The following is a 13,499-nucleotide window of genomic DNA, read 5'->3' on the forward strand; positions in this document are numbered from 1 at the left end:
TGAGTAGGACTGGCCAATCAATGTTTATGAAGCAGACACCAAAGAGATCGTAGATTTTATTTGTTCTTTCCACTAGACCCAGTGAATTTCTGCGAGATCCAGCCAATTCTAAGACTGCCCAGACATGGTGAGACGTACTCAGCAAAAAAGAGGTGCTTTTCTCCGTTTCACCTTAAAAGCAACTTTAATTTATATTCCTAAATATGTATTTGTGAAATCCATGAAACTTGTATAACTTATTAAAGTGTAAAAAATCTCTTGGAAACAGGAAACATAGTCCTTGAGAAAACTGCAGGTTCCACAAGTTGGTTCTGCATTTGATTTGACCAGGTCCTGTCTTCAAAGTGTCCTCAGATGCCATCATCATTTATAAACAAAGTTCAGTAACAGCTTGAGACCCATGTCTCAGGAGTTGACTGGTACAATGTTTCTGGGTGAACTGAAACTTCACGATGTTTACAGTAAGGGGTGTAGCATCTTCCGAGTCTCTGTGAAAGAATCTGAATGAGAATCAGAAAGTCAGCTTCAGGGGAGTCTCAGAGATAAGGAAACTGAAGTCTAGAAAAGTCAGTTGACGCCAGATAGCACACAAGCCTCACTCCTTTACAAGACAAATGAGAGAACAGGCAGTACAAAGCTCGGTGTTGGCACAGACCCTTATGTGACCCTATAGACTTTGGTTTGGGCTTCTGGCTCAGCTGAGAAAACCAGTTCCCCAGTTTATGTAAAGCTTCAAGATCACAAAGCTTACTGGAACCTGAAAATTTCCTAAGCCACTTCCTTCTGTGTGAGGGTCAAAGCTATTCCCAGCACTGGATTTTGATGAAATTACAGCTTCTTTGGCATTGAAAAAGTCCACATTGGTTTCACAGATAACATGTACAGTTCTGACCTTACACTTAGTTCTGGAGAATATCATTTTGATTGTTTTCAGTTACAGTGTGTAGGTTTTGGTTTTGGTTTTGGTTTTTAGTTTTATTTCTTTTTAATTGAAAGCAAAGCACACAAGCGAACAGGTGACTGCATGCTTGGCTGAGAGGAGAATGCCTCTGAGTAAATGAAAAGCCAAAAACCAACAAAAGAGAACAAGAACCACTCAGGAATCTGGCAAAGTCCAACTTGCATGAACTTCCAGTCACTCTTATCAAGTTGCAAAAACTAAATACTTAAGAGAGAACATCTCCACGGTGCTGGGAAGATGAAGAGAAAGAAAACAGATGATTTCACAAGTTTGTGGATCATATTTGACTTGGCTGAAAGAAGATGGAATAGAAGTGTTGTTAAAATTAGAAGTTGATATGTTATACCAAATAATAACATAAGATGAAGTTTGGATTTTATACCAAATGAAAATTAAATTTTAGAGTAATTTGATTTTATGCCAAATGAGCATATAATTTTCTAACATTTTTTAGAAAGGGATATTGCAGGGCTGGCACTATGGTGTAGCAGGGAATGCTGCTGCCTGCAGCACCAGCATCCCATATGAGCGCCGGCTCAAGTCCCAGCTGCTCCACTTCCCATCCAGCTCTCCGCTGAGGCCTGGGAAAGCAGTAGAAGATGGCCCAAGTCCTTGGGCCCCTGCACCCATGTGGGAGACCCAGAAGAGGTTCCTGGCTCCTGGCTTCGGATCGGTGCAACTCTGGCTGTTGTGGCCATCTGGGGAGTGAACCAGCAAATAGAAGACTTTCTCTCTCTCTCTGTCTCTACCTCTCTGTATCTGTCTTTCAAATAAATAAATGATTCTCTTTTTTTTAAAAAAAGGGGATATTGCATTTCTCTTCACCGTATTATACATGATTCCTGTCAGTAGCATTTGTGGTAATCACAGTAGTGATGTATTTCTTGAAATGGGTAGCATTTATCAAGTACCACTTCAGGCTCCTTACTGTACTTGATCCTGAGACGTAGTTACAGGTTAAGACTCCAGTAAAACCCTTTCCTAAGGAAAATTTGACACTTAATAACAGACCAAGTAAGTCTACCTGTATGTACTTAGAAACAATTTGTAAAAATTCATAAAATAGTATCATGAATAAGAAATATAGTTTAGAATTATGATTATTACAATGCAAATTACATTTTGATTCCATAGAGTCACAGATGTAATGCTATGATGTCCTGGGAATCAGATTATAGGGAATAAAGTTGGCCAGAGGTTGATCACTGTGGAATTGAAGCCCATTATATTTTGTCCTTATTTTTGTACTAGTTTGCAAATCTGACAGTCCAAAATTAGAAGAAATAAAAATCCCTCAGATCCAACTTGGTTACTTGAGGTTGACCTTCATCTGAAAAAGAAACTAGCATCTCCTCTATTTTTTTTAAAGATTTTGCTTATTTATTTGAGAGGTAGAGTTACAGACAGTGAGAGGGAGAGGCAGAGAGAACTCTCTCTGTCAGTTCACTCCCGAAATGGCCACAGTGGCCAGAGCTGTGCCGATCCGAAGCCAGGAGCCTCTTCTGGTCTCTCAAATGTGTGCAGGGGCCCAAGGACTTGGGCCATCTTCTATTGCTTTCCCAGGCCATAGCAGAGAGCTGGATAGGAAATGGAGCAGCCAGGACTAGAACTGGTGCCCATATGGGATGCCAGTGCCACAGGCGGAGGATTAACCTACTGTGCCACCACACCGGCCCCATCTCCTCTATTTTAACCATATATCACAATTCCATTACCTTTTCATCTGGTTTCCAAATAAAATCTTTTCTCAATGACTTTCAATTTCATTACTCCAGATATTTATCAATTGAAATATAATCCCAAACACTACACTCAATCTTCCATCAAGGCTTAGTTAATAAAATCATTATGTAGTCACTATTTTGACAAGTGTCATAGTATAAAAAAGTTCATGACCAGGTACTGACACAGATTGGGTAATCATAAAGGGTGTAGGCTTTGATTTAAAAGAAATCTTCACGGCCAAAACACATGACACAGAGATTTGCAATAGTTTCTCTTGCCTATTAGGGTGGCTTTCTTGATTACTGATGCTTCATCGCAGAGTACATTATTGAAGATGATAAAGCTATAGCCACACTTGTTTCACAGCTTCTGGCAGCATCACTGTTTTCCTCTATGACTAAGTATTCCTGCTCTTTGCTTAGACTGGATACAGGCTGGAGGCCACACTTCTGGGACAAATACCTCATCATTTTGAGTTTACACCATAGAGCATGTGTTTGCAAAGCTTTCAACACATATTTGTCATCCTCTAATATTGCAAGATATTATAGGCAACTCCAGGCACATTTTCACATTCAATACTTTCATTTTTTTAACTTTTATTTAGTAGATAAAAATTTCTAAAGTACAATTTATGGATTACAATGGCTTCCCCCCCCCCATAACTTCCCTCCCACCTGCAACCCTCCCATCTCCTGCTCCCTCTCCCATTCCATTCACACCAAGATTCATTTTCGATTATCTTTATATACAGAAGATCAATTTAGCATATATTAAGTAAAGATTTCATCAGTTTGCCCCCACACAGAACACAAAGTGCCAAATACTGTTTGAGCACTAGCCATGTCATTAATTAACATTGAACTACACATTAAAGACAGATCCCACATGAGGAGTAAGTGCACAGTGACTCCTGTTGTTGACTTAACAATTTGACACTCTTGTTTATGGAGTCAGCAATCTCCCCAGGCTCTAGTCATGAGTTGCCAAGGCCATGGAAGCCCCCTGAGCTCGCCGACTTTGATCTTATTTCAACAAGGCCATAGTCAAAGTGGAAGTTCTGGAGAGAACATTCAATACTTTTAAACTTGACCCATGAGTCATGCTTTCATGGTCCCTCTGGGAGTTCATCTCACAGTGATTCTTAGGAGTAGTTGACTAAGCACACAGAAATCATCTAACTGGCAAACATTCTTGTACTATGTAATCTTAGCCCATTACAGAATTATTGATGTCTTCTGCTGTTTTTGGATCATGGCATAAAAAAGTATTTACAGGCATTGTCAGTACATTTGTGGAGAGATGTTTAAATCAAAGTATCTTATCAAAGGACATTCGGTGCTTGCTGTGATTTGGACACCACTTTTCAGTGTCTCTCAGAGGTGCATGAGTTAAGGGCTCAATTATTAAAGTCTTTGTTAATGTTGGGACAGGCACCAGATGCAACAGTTAAAGATGCCCACAATTTCATATCAGAGTGCCTGATATGAGTCCTGGTTCCTCTGCTTCTGATTCAGTTTCCTGCTAATGTGCACCCTGGGAGGCAGCAAAGGATGGTTCAAGCATCTGGGTCTCTGGCATCCTGTGAGAGATCCAGATTCAGTCCCAGGCTCCTAGCTTCACCTGGCCCAGTCCTGATTGTTGTGGACATTTAGGAGAATGAGTCTCTTTCTCTCTCCCTTTCAAATAAAAGTGAAAATAAATAAAACTGAAAATTTTGAAAAAGTAAGTGGAGCTTTCAGAAGTGATTAGATTGAATTACATTGCTAGGATTACCCCATGATCAAATCATGGTGGTTTTACATGGAGACATAGAGACACACATGCTTCTCTTGCCATTTGAGCCACCTTGGATTCTGCCCAAAAGACCACAATTACCAGGTGCCAAGCCAATGGAGCCACCCAATCTTGGACTGTGATCTGAAATAATCCCTTTCTCTTTATAAAGTTAAATTCTTCCAGGTGTTTCATTATAGTAACAAAAAGCTAACACAGTATTCCAAGAGAAAATCAATATTGAAAAATTATTTTCCTGAAGGAATTTGCATATTCTTATTCTAACTACATATATGACTAATTTTTTTAAGATTTATTTTATTTTATTTATTTGAAAGGCAGAGTTAGAGAGAGAGAGAGATCTTCTATCCTCTGGTTAACTCCCTAAAATGCTGGTGCTGCAGGCAGTGGCTACCCATCATGCCACAGCGCTGACCCCTGAATTTTTTTAAATAACCCATTATCCCTCCATCTAAAATTGCTTATTACTGAATTTACTATTGGTATTTTTGTAAAAACCAAATGTGATGTGCTCAATTGATGGAATTGTATTGACCACTATGGTTATCATATGAGTATGCACCTTTTAGTTGGCTTCATTTTCCAAATTTGCTTCTTTCTAAGCATCAATATTTTGAAATTACTTCAAGTTGCTTTTGGGAAAAGGAGAGAAAACAAAAATTAATCCTTAAATAAATTGATATGGTATTAATATGAGGCGAGTGTTGACAATTCCTTTGCCAATGCTCACTGTTGTTTAGACATTGTATCATTTAATATTTGCAACAACCCCCCAAAAACCAAACAACATTGAATTATAGCAGCTAACCTACCACTTGAGACACCTGTATCCCACATCAGAGTGCCAGGTTCAAGTTTCACCTCTGTTTCTGATCCAGCTTTCTATTAATGTGCACCCTGATAGCTCTTAAGGATGCTCGAGTACTCAAGTCCCTGCCACTGTGTGCTAGACTCAGATGAAGATTAAGGCTCCTAGCTTTGGCCTAGCCAGCCCTGGCTGCTGCAAGCATTTGAGGAATGATCAGTGGATATAAATGCGTGTTCTCTCTCTCTCTCTCTGCCTTTCAAACAAATAAAAATATATTTTAGAAAACTGACAAAACTAGATATTATTAGATGAAAATAATTTTGAATGTGTTAAAACTTTTGGAAGTGTTTTTGATTAGAGCCTCTGAGAATGTCTTCAGGAAGTAAAACCTAAATTCCAAGCTTTGGTTATTGAACAGTCCACTGCACTATTTTGTCTAGTAATGGAACCTTAAATGGAGGATGCATTTTTGGTAATTTTTCATAGCCATGAATTTTTCTATTCAAAAAATATTCGTGGAGCATCAATTAAGAGAAAGGTATGATACTTGGCCTCAATTATACAAAATATATTTTAAAAGACCCTTTCTTTAGATATGCTTAGGGAAATCATCATATAAACCAGATCAGTGATGGAGTACAGCAAATAAATATTCCAATAAACAGAGCAGCACATGAGGAGGGAGCAGCTATGGGACACCAGGTGAGGCTAAGGGCCAGAAGCATGTGGTCTGGGAGTGTGGATGGGCATGAGGAGAGCAGCATGAAACCAGCAGGAAAGACAGGCTGTGATCACACCACAGAAGACTTTCCAGCACAGGGTGTTCAAGCTGCACCTTGACGCCCAGACTAAAACGAAGTGAGTTCTAATGCTGCATGGACTCAGTTGCTTGATGTATATTTTTCTCAGTCAGGTATCTGATTCCTTAGACTAAAAGTTATCCTAAAGCCAGAAATTTGACATATTTTATTCTGGCCAATGGCATCTTATGTCAAATGAATAAACAAGGTGAATTTTTTGTTTTTGTCATTGTTCCGTGGCACAACGAGACAGGAGTTGTTGCTATATTAGGTGTCTCACATTTTTCCACATTCAGTGGTATGTGGGCCCCTGTTAGATAATAGTACAATCAGCGAGCCCAAGTCCCTCAAAATGTACCATAGCTGACTCCTATGTTTCACAGGTGAAGGGTGATAAGTCACTTAAGATCTTTGCTTTTGACTGGAAGGTTCTCATATGTAACTTCACTCAGCATGATTAGTAATGGAGGAAAAGTATAAGCATACTATTGGGTGCACCATTGAGACTATGCACCTTTGTGCTGTATAGTCTCATAAATTAGGCCAGAGTTTTACTTTCTTATGCAAGCTGATCATGGGAATTCCCACAGAGGCAGTTACAGCAGTTGCAAGACACACTAGCCACTGCAGACGATATTGCATCAGTGGGAATGCTCAGCTTTGTGGCCGGATGGGTCAGATCACAAAGATTGTGATTATGGGTAAAGAGTTAGTATCCCTCTGATCAAGTGTTTAGAATGTGCCAGGCCTCAATTGCATTCCAAGAGCTTTCTTTCAAAAGGAAATAGTGTCATTTTGCTTTCCTCAGAAGGGCATGGCTTTGCCCCCAAAGCCAAAGGAGTTTGAATTGTAGTTCTTTGGTTGAGACTGGCTCCTACGGAGTCCTCAGCTACCATAGACAGTTGGAGCACCCTTGCATCTACCCATCTATAGACCTGCTCCCTGCCTCTGCTTCGTTCTTTCTCTCTGCACACATATGCATACTTTTCTTCTCTGAACAGCTTGAGATTTCAGTATTTTGTAAAATAAAAATAGATTCTAATGGTTCTGCTGCTGCATATTTTCCTGAGGCAGTGAGTAAAACAGATCACCACTAGTTATAATGCACAGAGGGAAATGGACAGGAAGGAGGAGAAAAAATAGAAACTATCATATGGTAATACTGTCTTAGCACATGCCGAGAACTGTCTTTAGTAATGTCTGTCAATTTCTACTTAATCTGAGTAAGAGCAGCATAACAGCTCTTTTCAAACAGTGGAAGGGCAGTTTTCTGGAAGAGGAAATATATGTATTCTTTGGTGGTTGTGGTGGCATTGAATTGTCTTCCCCAAAATAGAGGGTCACATTGCCATCTCCAGAACCTGTTTCTATGACCTTATTTGGAAAACTGGGTCAGAGCAGGCATAATTAGAAGGAAGGATCTTGAGATGAGATCATTCTGGATTAAACTGAATACACCCTAATTCCATACAGTGTGTGCTGGAAAGAGACACACAGAGCAGAAGGGACAAAAAATGTAACCATGAGGGGCTGGTGCTGTGGCATAGCTGGTAAAGCCATGATCTGCAGTGGTGGTATCCTGTATGATTTGAGTCCCTACTGCTCTACTTCTGATCCAGCTCCTTGCTAATGTGCCTGGGAAAGCAGCAGAAGATCGCCCAAGTCCTTGGGCCCTTGCATCCACATAGGAGACCGAGAAGAAGGTCCTGGCTTCTGGTTTTGGTCTGGCCCAGCCCGGCTATTGCAGCCTTTTGGGAATGAACCAGAGTGTGGAAGAGCACTCTCTTTCCCTCTCCCTCTGTAACTCTTTCAAATAAATAAATAAATTTTTTTAAAAAATGTTATCATTGAAGCCGAGGTTGGAATAACATGTCCACGAGCCAAGGAATGACTGGAACCACCAAAAGCTGAAAGGGAAAAGAAAGAGTCAGGGGCCAGTGCTGTGGCGTCATAGGTTAGGCCTCCGCCTCTGGTGCCAGCATCCCATATGGGCACAGGTTTGTGTCCCAGCTGCTCCTCTTCTGATCCAGCTCTCTGCTTATGGCCTGGGAAAGCAGTAGAAGATGGCCCAAGTGCTTGGGCCCCTGCTTCTGGCTCCTAGTTTCAGATTGGCATAACTTTGGCCATTGCAGCCATTTGGAGAGTGAACCAGCAGATGGAAAATCTCTCTCTCTCTCTCTCTCTCTCTGTAACTCTATCTCTCAAATAAATAAATCAAAAGAAAAGAAAGCAACAGTCAATCTCCAGGAAGAATGCAGCTCTGCTTATTCCTTGTATTTGGACTTCTAGCCTTCAGAAATGTGAGTGAATAAATTGCTGTTGTTTTAAGTCACTAAAGTCGTGGCAGTTTGCTATGGTAGCCATAAGAAGCTAATGCAAAAATCTAGAGAACAGAATTAGAACCAACAGGGAGAAAGTAAAATGATGAACTTTCTAATTATTGGAGCTATTCAAGAGTGGGAAGGGCTGAGTTACAAAATAGTTGGTTCCAGTTATCAGAATTGTGGCTCAGTGGTTGAATGATCCGGAGGGAGATAATTCATTGTGTGGCAGGAATGCAAGTATCTTAAACTCACATTTAAACAGATGTACGTGTTTCTGAGCATTGTCTTCAGGAATCACTTCTCAGCAGCTCCAGGTTTTACTCACCTTGTTGTCTAACATATCAGCTTGGATTAAGAATAACACCATCATTCGCAACAGGAGAATTAGTTTCCAGGGAAGGAAGAAGTCATTGTTGATGATTTCTGGAAAATAGATTAGAAATTCAAGGCAGACTTTTGTGTCTGTGCACCCAACTCCCTGTTGTTGATTTATAATGTATAATGTTATTCTATACTTACAGAGGAACAGACTTCCCTAAAGGCAAATAAAGTAGCTACCATGTTTATATAACTACTTTTTAAAAAAAGATTTATTTATTTATTTATTTATTTGAAAGGCAGAGTTACAGAGAGGCAGAAGCAGAGAGAGAGAAAGAGAGAGAGAGAGAGAGAGAGAGAGAGAGAGAGAGAGAGAGATCTTCTATCAGATGGTTCACTCCCTAAATGGCCACAATGGCAAGAGCTGGGCTGATCTGAAGCAAGGAGCCAGGAGCCAGGAGCTTCTTCTGGGTCTCCCAAATGGGTGCAGGGGCCCAAGGACTTGGGCCATCTTCTCCTGCTTTCCCAGGCCATAGCAGAGAGCTGGATCAGAAGTGGAGCAGCCAGGACTTGAACCAGAGCCCATATGGGATGCCAGCATTGCCAGCGGCAGTTTTACCCACTAAGCCACAGAGCTGGCCACTATAACCTTTTTCTTTGGTCCACTAGGCTGCCTAGGGACACAGAATTTGCCTAATTTCAGTTGATCTTAAAGTCAGTTAAATAATTTATGATGCCTGTGAGAGTAGAGAATTAATATGTTGAATTGTATTAGGTTAGCTTACTGGATCTCTGTTAGGAAGCCATAGATAGATGTTCTTAAACTGGGCTTCAGGGGTGAACAAGGGGACAGCGCAATCCTCCTAAAACTGTAAGTGCATTTTTTTCCTTTCTGAAAGGACTCTAGTGACCTCCATGTAACTATGTTCAGAGAGTATCTTTTACCTCTTATCATAGTAGACTCTCTTCCCTGAAATTGTCTTTCCCATTTTCATCCATGACACAATTGCTCTTGATTTTCTTTTCAGTCTCTGCAGCCCATCTTCCTGTACCTAATCTTAACATTTTCTAACAGGTTCTCATCTTTTCTCATAAGATACTCATTCATGTCCATGGCTTCAATTATGACTTATATACTTACAGCTCTAGCCAGATCGCTCCTTCCAGCTCCAGGTACATGTATCCAACTGTCTACAAAACATCTCCACTTGATGCCTTACAGATAACTCAAACAAAACAGATCCAAAGCTGAACTCCTGGTCTTTCCAGTCCTGTAACTGGTCCCCCTCCAGTCTCCCCTGACATAATAGATGGTGTCATCACCTGCCCAGGCACAAAAGCCTGAAATCTGGCAGACCGGCTTACTATGTCTCTCTCCATCTGTCCCCATATTTAATTAATCAGAGTAGTATTACTATGTTTATCCTAAATATAAAATACACATCCCTGCATCTCCACTGCTACTGCCTTTATACTAGACATTATTATCACTTCTGTTAAATATTGCCCGTTCATTTCCTACCACGTACACAGGTAATAAATTCGGATAATGTTATTCCCCTGATTCATACCTGCCAATAACTTTCTACTGCTCTTCGGTGCTTTTTTCTTCTATTTGTTGAACTCTTTACTTAGTGTAGAGTTAATCTCATGAGTAGGAAGTGAGTTGAGAGTAGATCACTGTAAAAATTAAGAGAGGGAATAGGAGAGGAAGGAGGAGGAAGAGTAAGAGCACGGGAGGTAGGGAAGGTAGGTATCACTATGTCTCTAGATCTGTATATTTGAAATCCATGAACTTTGTATATTTTAAATTAAAGAAAGAAAAAAGAACAGAATCTAATATCTGTAACAGGATCAATAGTCTGGCCTCTGGCTGAGTTACCATCTTCATCTTGTACCTTTCCCACTGACTATGTGTACTTAGGCCATGTTGGATATGTCAGTTATCTAACGTTGTAATTATGTCGCACACCACAACCAAATCTCAGAGAAATATGAATCTCACATATTGCTCATGCCTCTATGGTGGCTGCTGGGCAAGTCCTACAGATCTTGAGATCTTGGCTAGGCTGTTCATGTGTCTGGGAATCAGCCATCTGACATTTAGGGTAACTAATGCAACTGGATTCTCCTCATGTCTCTCATCCTCCAGTAGGCCACCCTGTTCATGCTCCTGTGGCAATCAGAGAAGAAACAAGAGAAATCAAGGGAACATATGAGGCCTATGCTTGGAACTGGCAAATGTCACTTCCACCACATCCTATTCATCAAAACAAGTAAGTCCAAACATATTCAAGAAGTACAGAAATAGATGACACATTTTTAGGGGGAGAAATTCTTTCTTAATTATATTGGCAACGTTAATGTTGTATTGACATTTGGTTCTTAATAATAATATTCAAAATGCATTCTATTCATCTAGCATTGTAACCATAACTGCATTTGGTCAAGGGTTCATGTTGCTGAGACTCCCTTGGGAAGAGGGGAAGGGCTTCTGGTGAGAGACATACTGATGTTTTCTTTGGGACCCATATATAACCAGGTGGAGAGCTGCAGCAGGTGCCTTGGCTCTGACAAGGAGTGGGGTACCTTGCCTCCATAACCATAAAAAAATGTTGCTCATAGAATTAATGGTGATAGCTAGCTCCAAGAGAGTAAAAGAAAGGCTGACCTGCTGCATTCTAGAGACTTGCACAAGGAAATGTCATCAGAGCCTGCAGGGGGTGACGTCCTGGGTTAGGTCCCTCTGTGTTGGTTCCAATGGGTCCAAAGGAGTCAAAGTGAGCTCTTGGGAGCACAGCACCTAGAGGAAGCTGGCTTGGAAGATCAGAGGATGGATCAATAATTGGTCTTGGGAAATCATATCTCAGGGAGTCCACAACCCTATGACTTTTCTGCATCCAAAGTGCCTAGGTCTTCTTATCTGACAAGGCACAGGCCTAGGGGATCACACCAGGGAGGCTGCTGGCTAGTGTGTGGGTTTTGGAGGTGGGAGGGATTCTAGAGTGTGTCCGCCTCTCTAGCTATGGCAGGAAGCTCCCTGTGGAGACAGTTTATACTAGCCTTTTCCCGGAGCTCTTAGGTGGGTGTGATGATTCCAGACACAGTATGATACCGAAACTCCTCAGTGTTCTTGTAAGTCCAGTGGAAGTCACCCACGCTTCAGCATTTATATAATCACATGAGCTCAGCGTCAAGTCTGCCACTTGCTGTGAACCATATTCCATTATGTTGATGATCATGCTGTTCTCCATGGCAACCTCCAAGAGATTTCTGGACTCATCCTTAGCCTCATACCTGACGACATACAGATCTTTATTGCTGTGCCACCTGGTTGGCGACAATTCTGGTTTCTTCTTATTGCGGCTTGGCTGATTGCTGGCAGCCAACCCATAACAGCCGTGTGTCACCATCTCCCAGTGCAAGAAGCAGACAGGTGTGTCCTGAGTGCTGGCTGGTGCTGCTGCTGCAAACAGTACTTTCAAGCTCAGCACAAGCACCGCCCAACTTCTGCAGTTGGAGGGAGGAAGGGGAAGACTGCAGTGAGCTGGCTTGGCCTTCCAAATAGCTATAATTCTGCTCTGCTTCTCTGCTAATTCCAGCTGGGTCTCCATCTGTGGCCAAAATGGACTAGTGAGAAGGATTTCAAAGGCACATGGCAAAGGATTAAAATGAAAGGTAGAAGACTCAGGACCATCTTCACAATCAGTTGCCTTTCATTTCTTGAATATGACTTTCTCCCTCTTACCTTTGGGCCTTAATACATGTTCTTCAGTCTAGTTGGAGAGTTTTCCCCATCTCAGCCTCACCACTATTTACCTAGCTAAATTCTACTGATTCATCGGATCTTAGCTGATGCAATTTCCTAAAAGGAACCTTCTAGAATTTCTCCCTCTATACTAATTCAGATACTTACTATCCTCTCCTTGAACCAGAACATCAGCCAAAAATGAATAAGTATGTAATTGTCCACTTAAATTCCACCTACTTTACTTATAATGTCCATGAGTGCAAGAAGGATCTTTATTGTTCAAAATTGCATCTCTTACATTAAATACAGTACCTTACAAAGATTAGGTGCTCAGTAAATATTTGCCAAATACATGATTGATGCCTAAAACTGATATGAGGACCCAAAACTTTTGTTACAATCTCAAATAGATTTGTGATCCTCTAAAAAGTCAAGAATTCTTGCCTGAAAATGATGTGACACAGACTATAGACAAAAATATTTTTGCAGATTGAAGACTCAGGGTTTGGAGAAGTCAAGATTTATCATAGTCATCTTTTTTATTTTTTAGAAAGCTTTTATTTAATAAATATAAATTTCATAGGTACAGCTTTAGGAATATAGCGGTTCTTCCCCTCATATCCACCTTCCCACTCCCACTCCTGTCCCCCACCTACTCACTCTCCCCATCCCATTCTTCATTAAGAATCTTTTAAAATTATCTTTATATACAGAAGACCACCTTTATACTAAGTAAATATTTCAACAGTTTGCACCTACATAGACATATAAAGTATAAAGTACTGCTTCAAAACAAGTTTTACCATTAATTGCCATACTATAATTGATTAAGCTCAGGGACTGTGGCACAGCGGGTTAATGCCCTGGCCTGCAGTGCAGGCACCCCATATAGGTGCCATTTCAAGACCCAGCTGCTCCACTTCTGATCCAGCTCTCTGCTGTGGCCTGGGAAAGCAATAGAAGATGTCCCAGACCGGTGCCGCAGCTCAATAGGCTAATCCTCCGCCTTGTGGCA

The 13,499-nt window shown here is 41.0% G+C and overlaps 1 pseudogene; it reads right to left on the reverse strand.

Moving 5' to 3' along the window:
• Positions 1-11,414: 11,414 nt before the first annotated feature.
• LOC100349168 (proteasome inhibitor PI31 subunit pseudogene) lies at positions 11,415-12,347 on the reverse strand (annotated as a pseudogene).
• Between the last annotated feature and the right edge of the window lie 1,152 nt (positions 12,348-13,499).

The sequence above is a fragment of the Oryctolagus cuniculus genome, chromosome 4 (genome assembly GCF_051225735.1).
Source record: "Oryctolagus cuniculus isolate XC-2025 breed Fujian yellow rabbit chromosome 4, ASM5122573v1, whole genome shotgun sequence".
In the NCBI taxonomy this organism is placed as follows: domain Eukaryota; kingdom Metazoa; phylum Chordata; class Mammalia; order Lagomorpha; family Leporidae; genus Oryctolagus; species Oryctolagus cuniculus.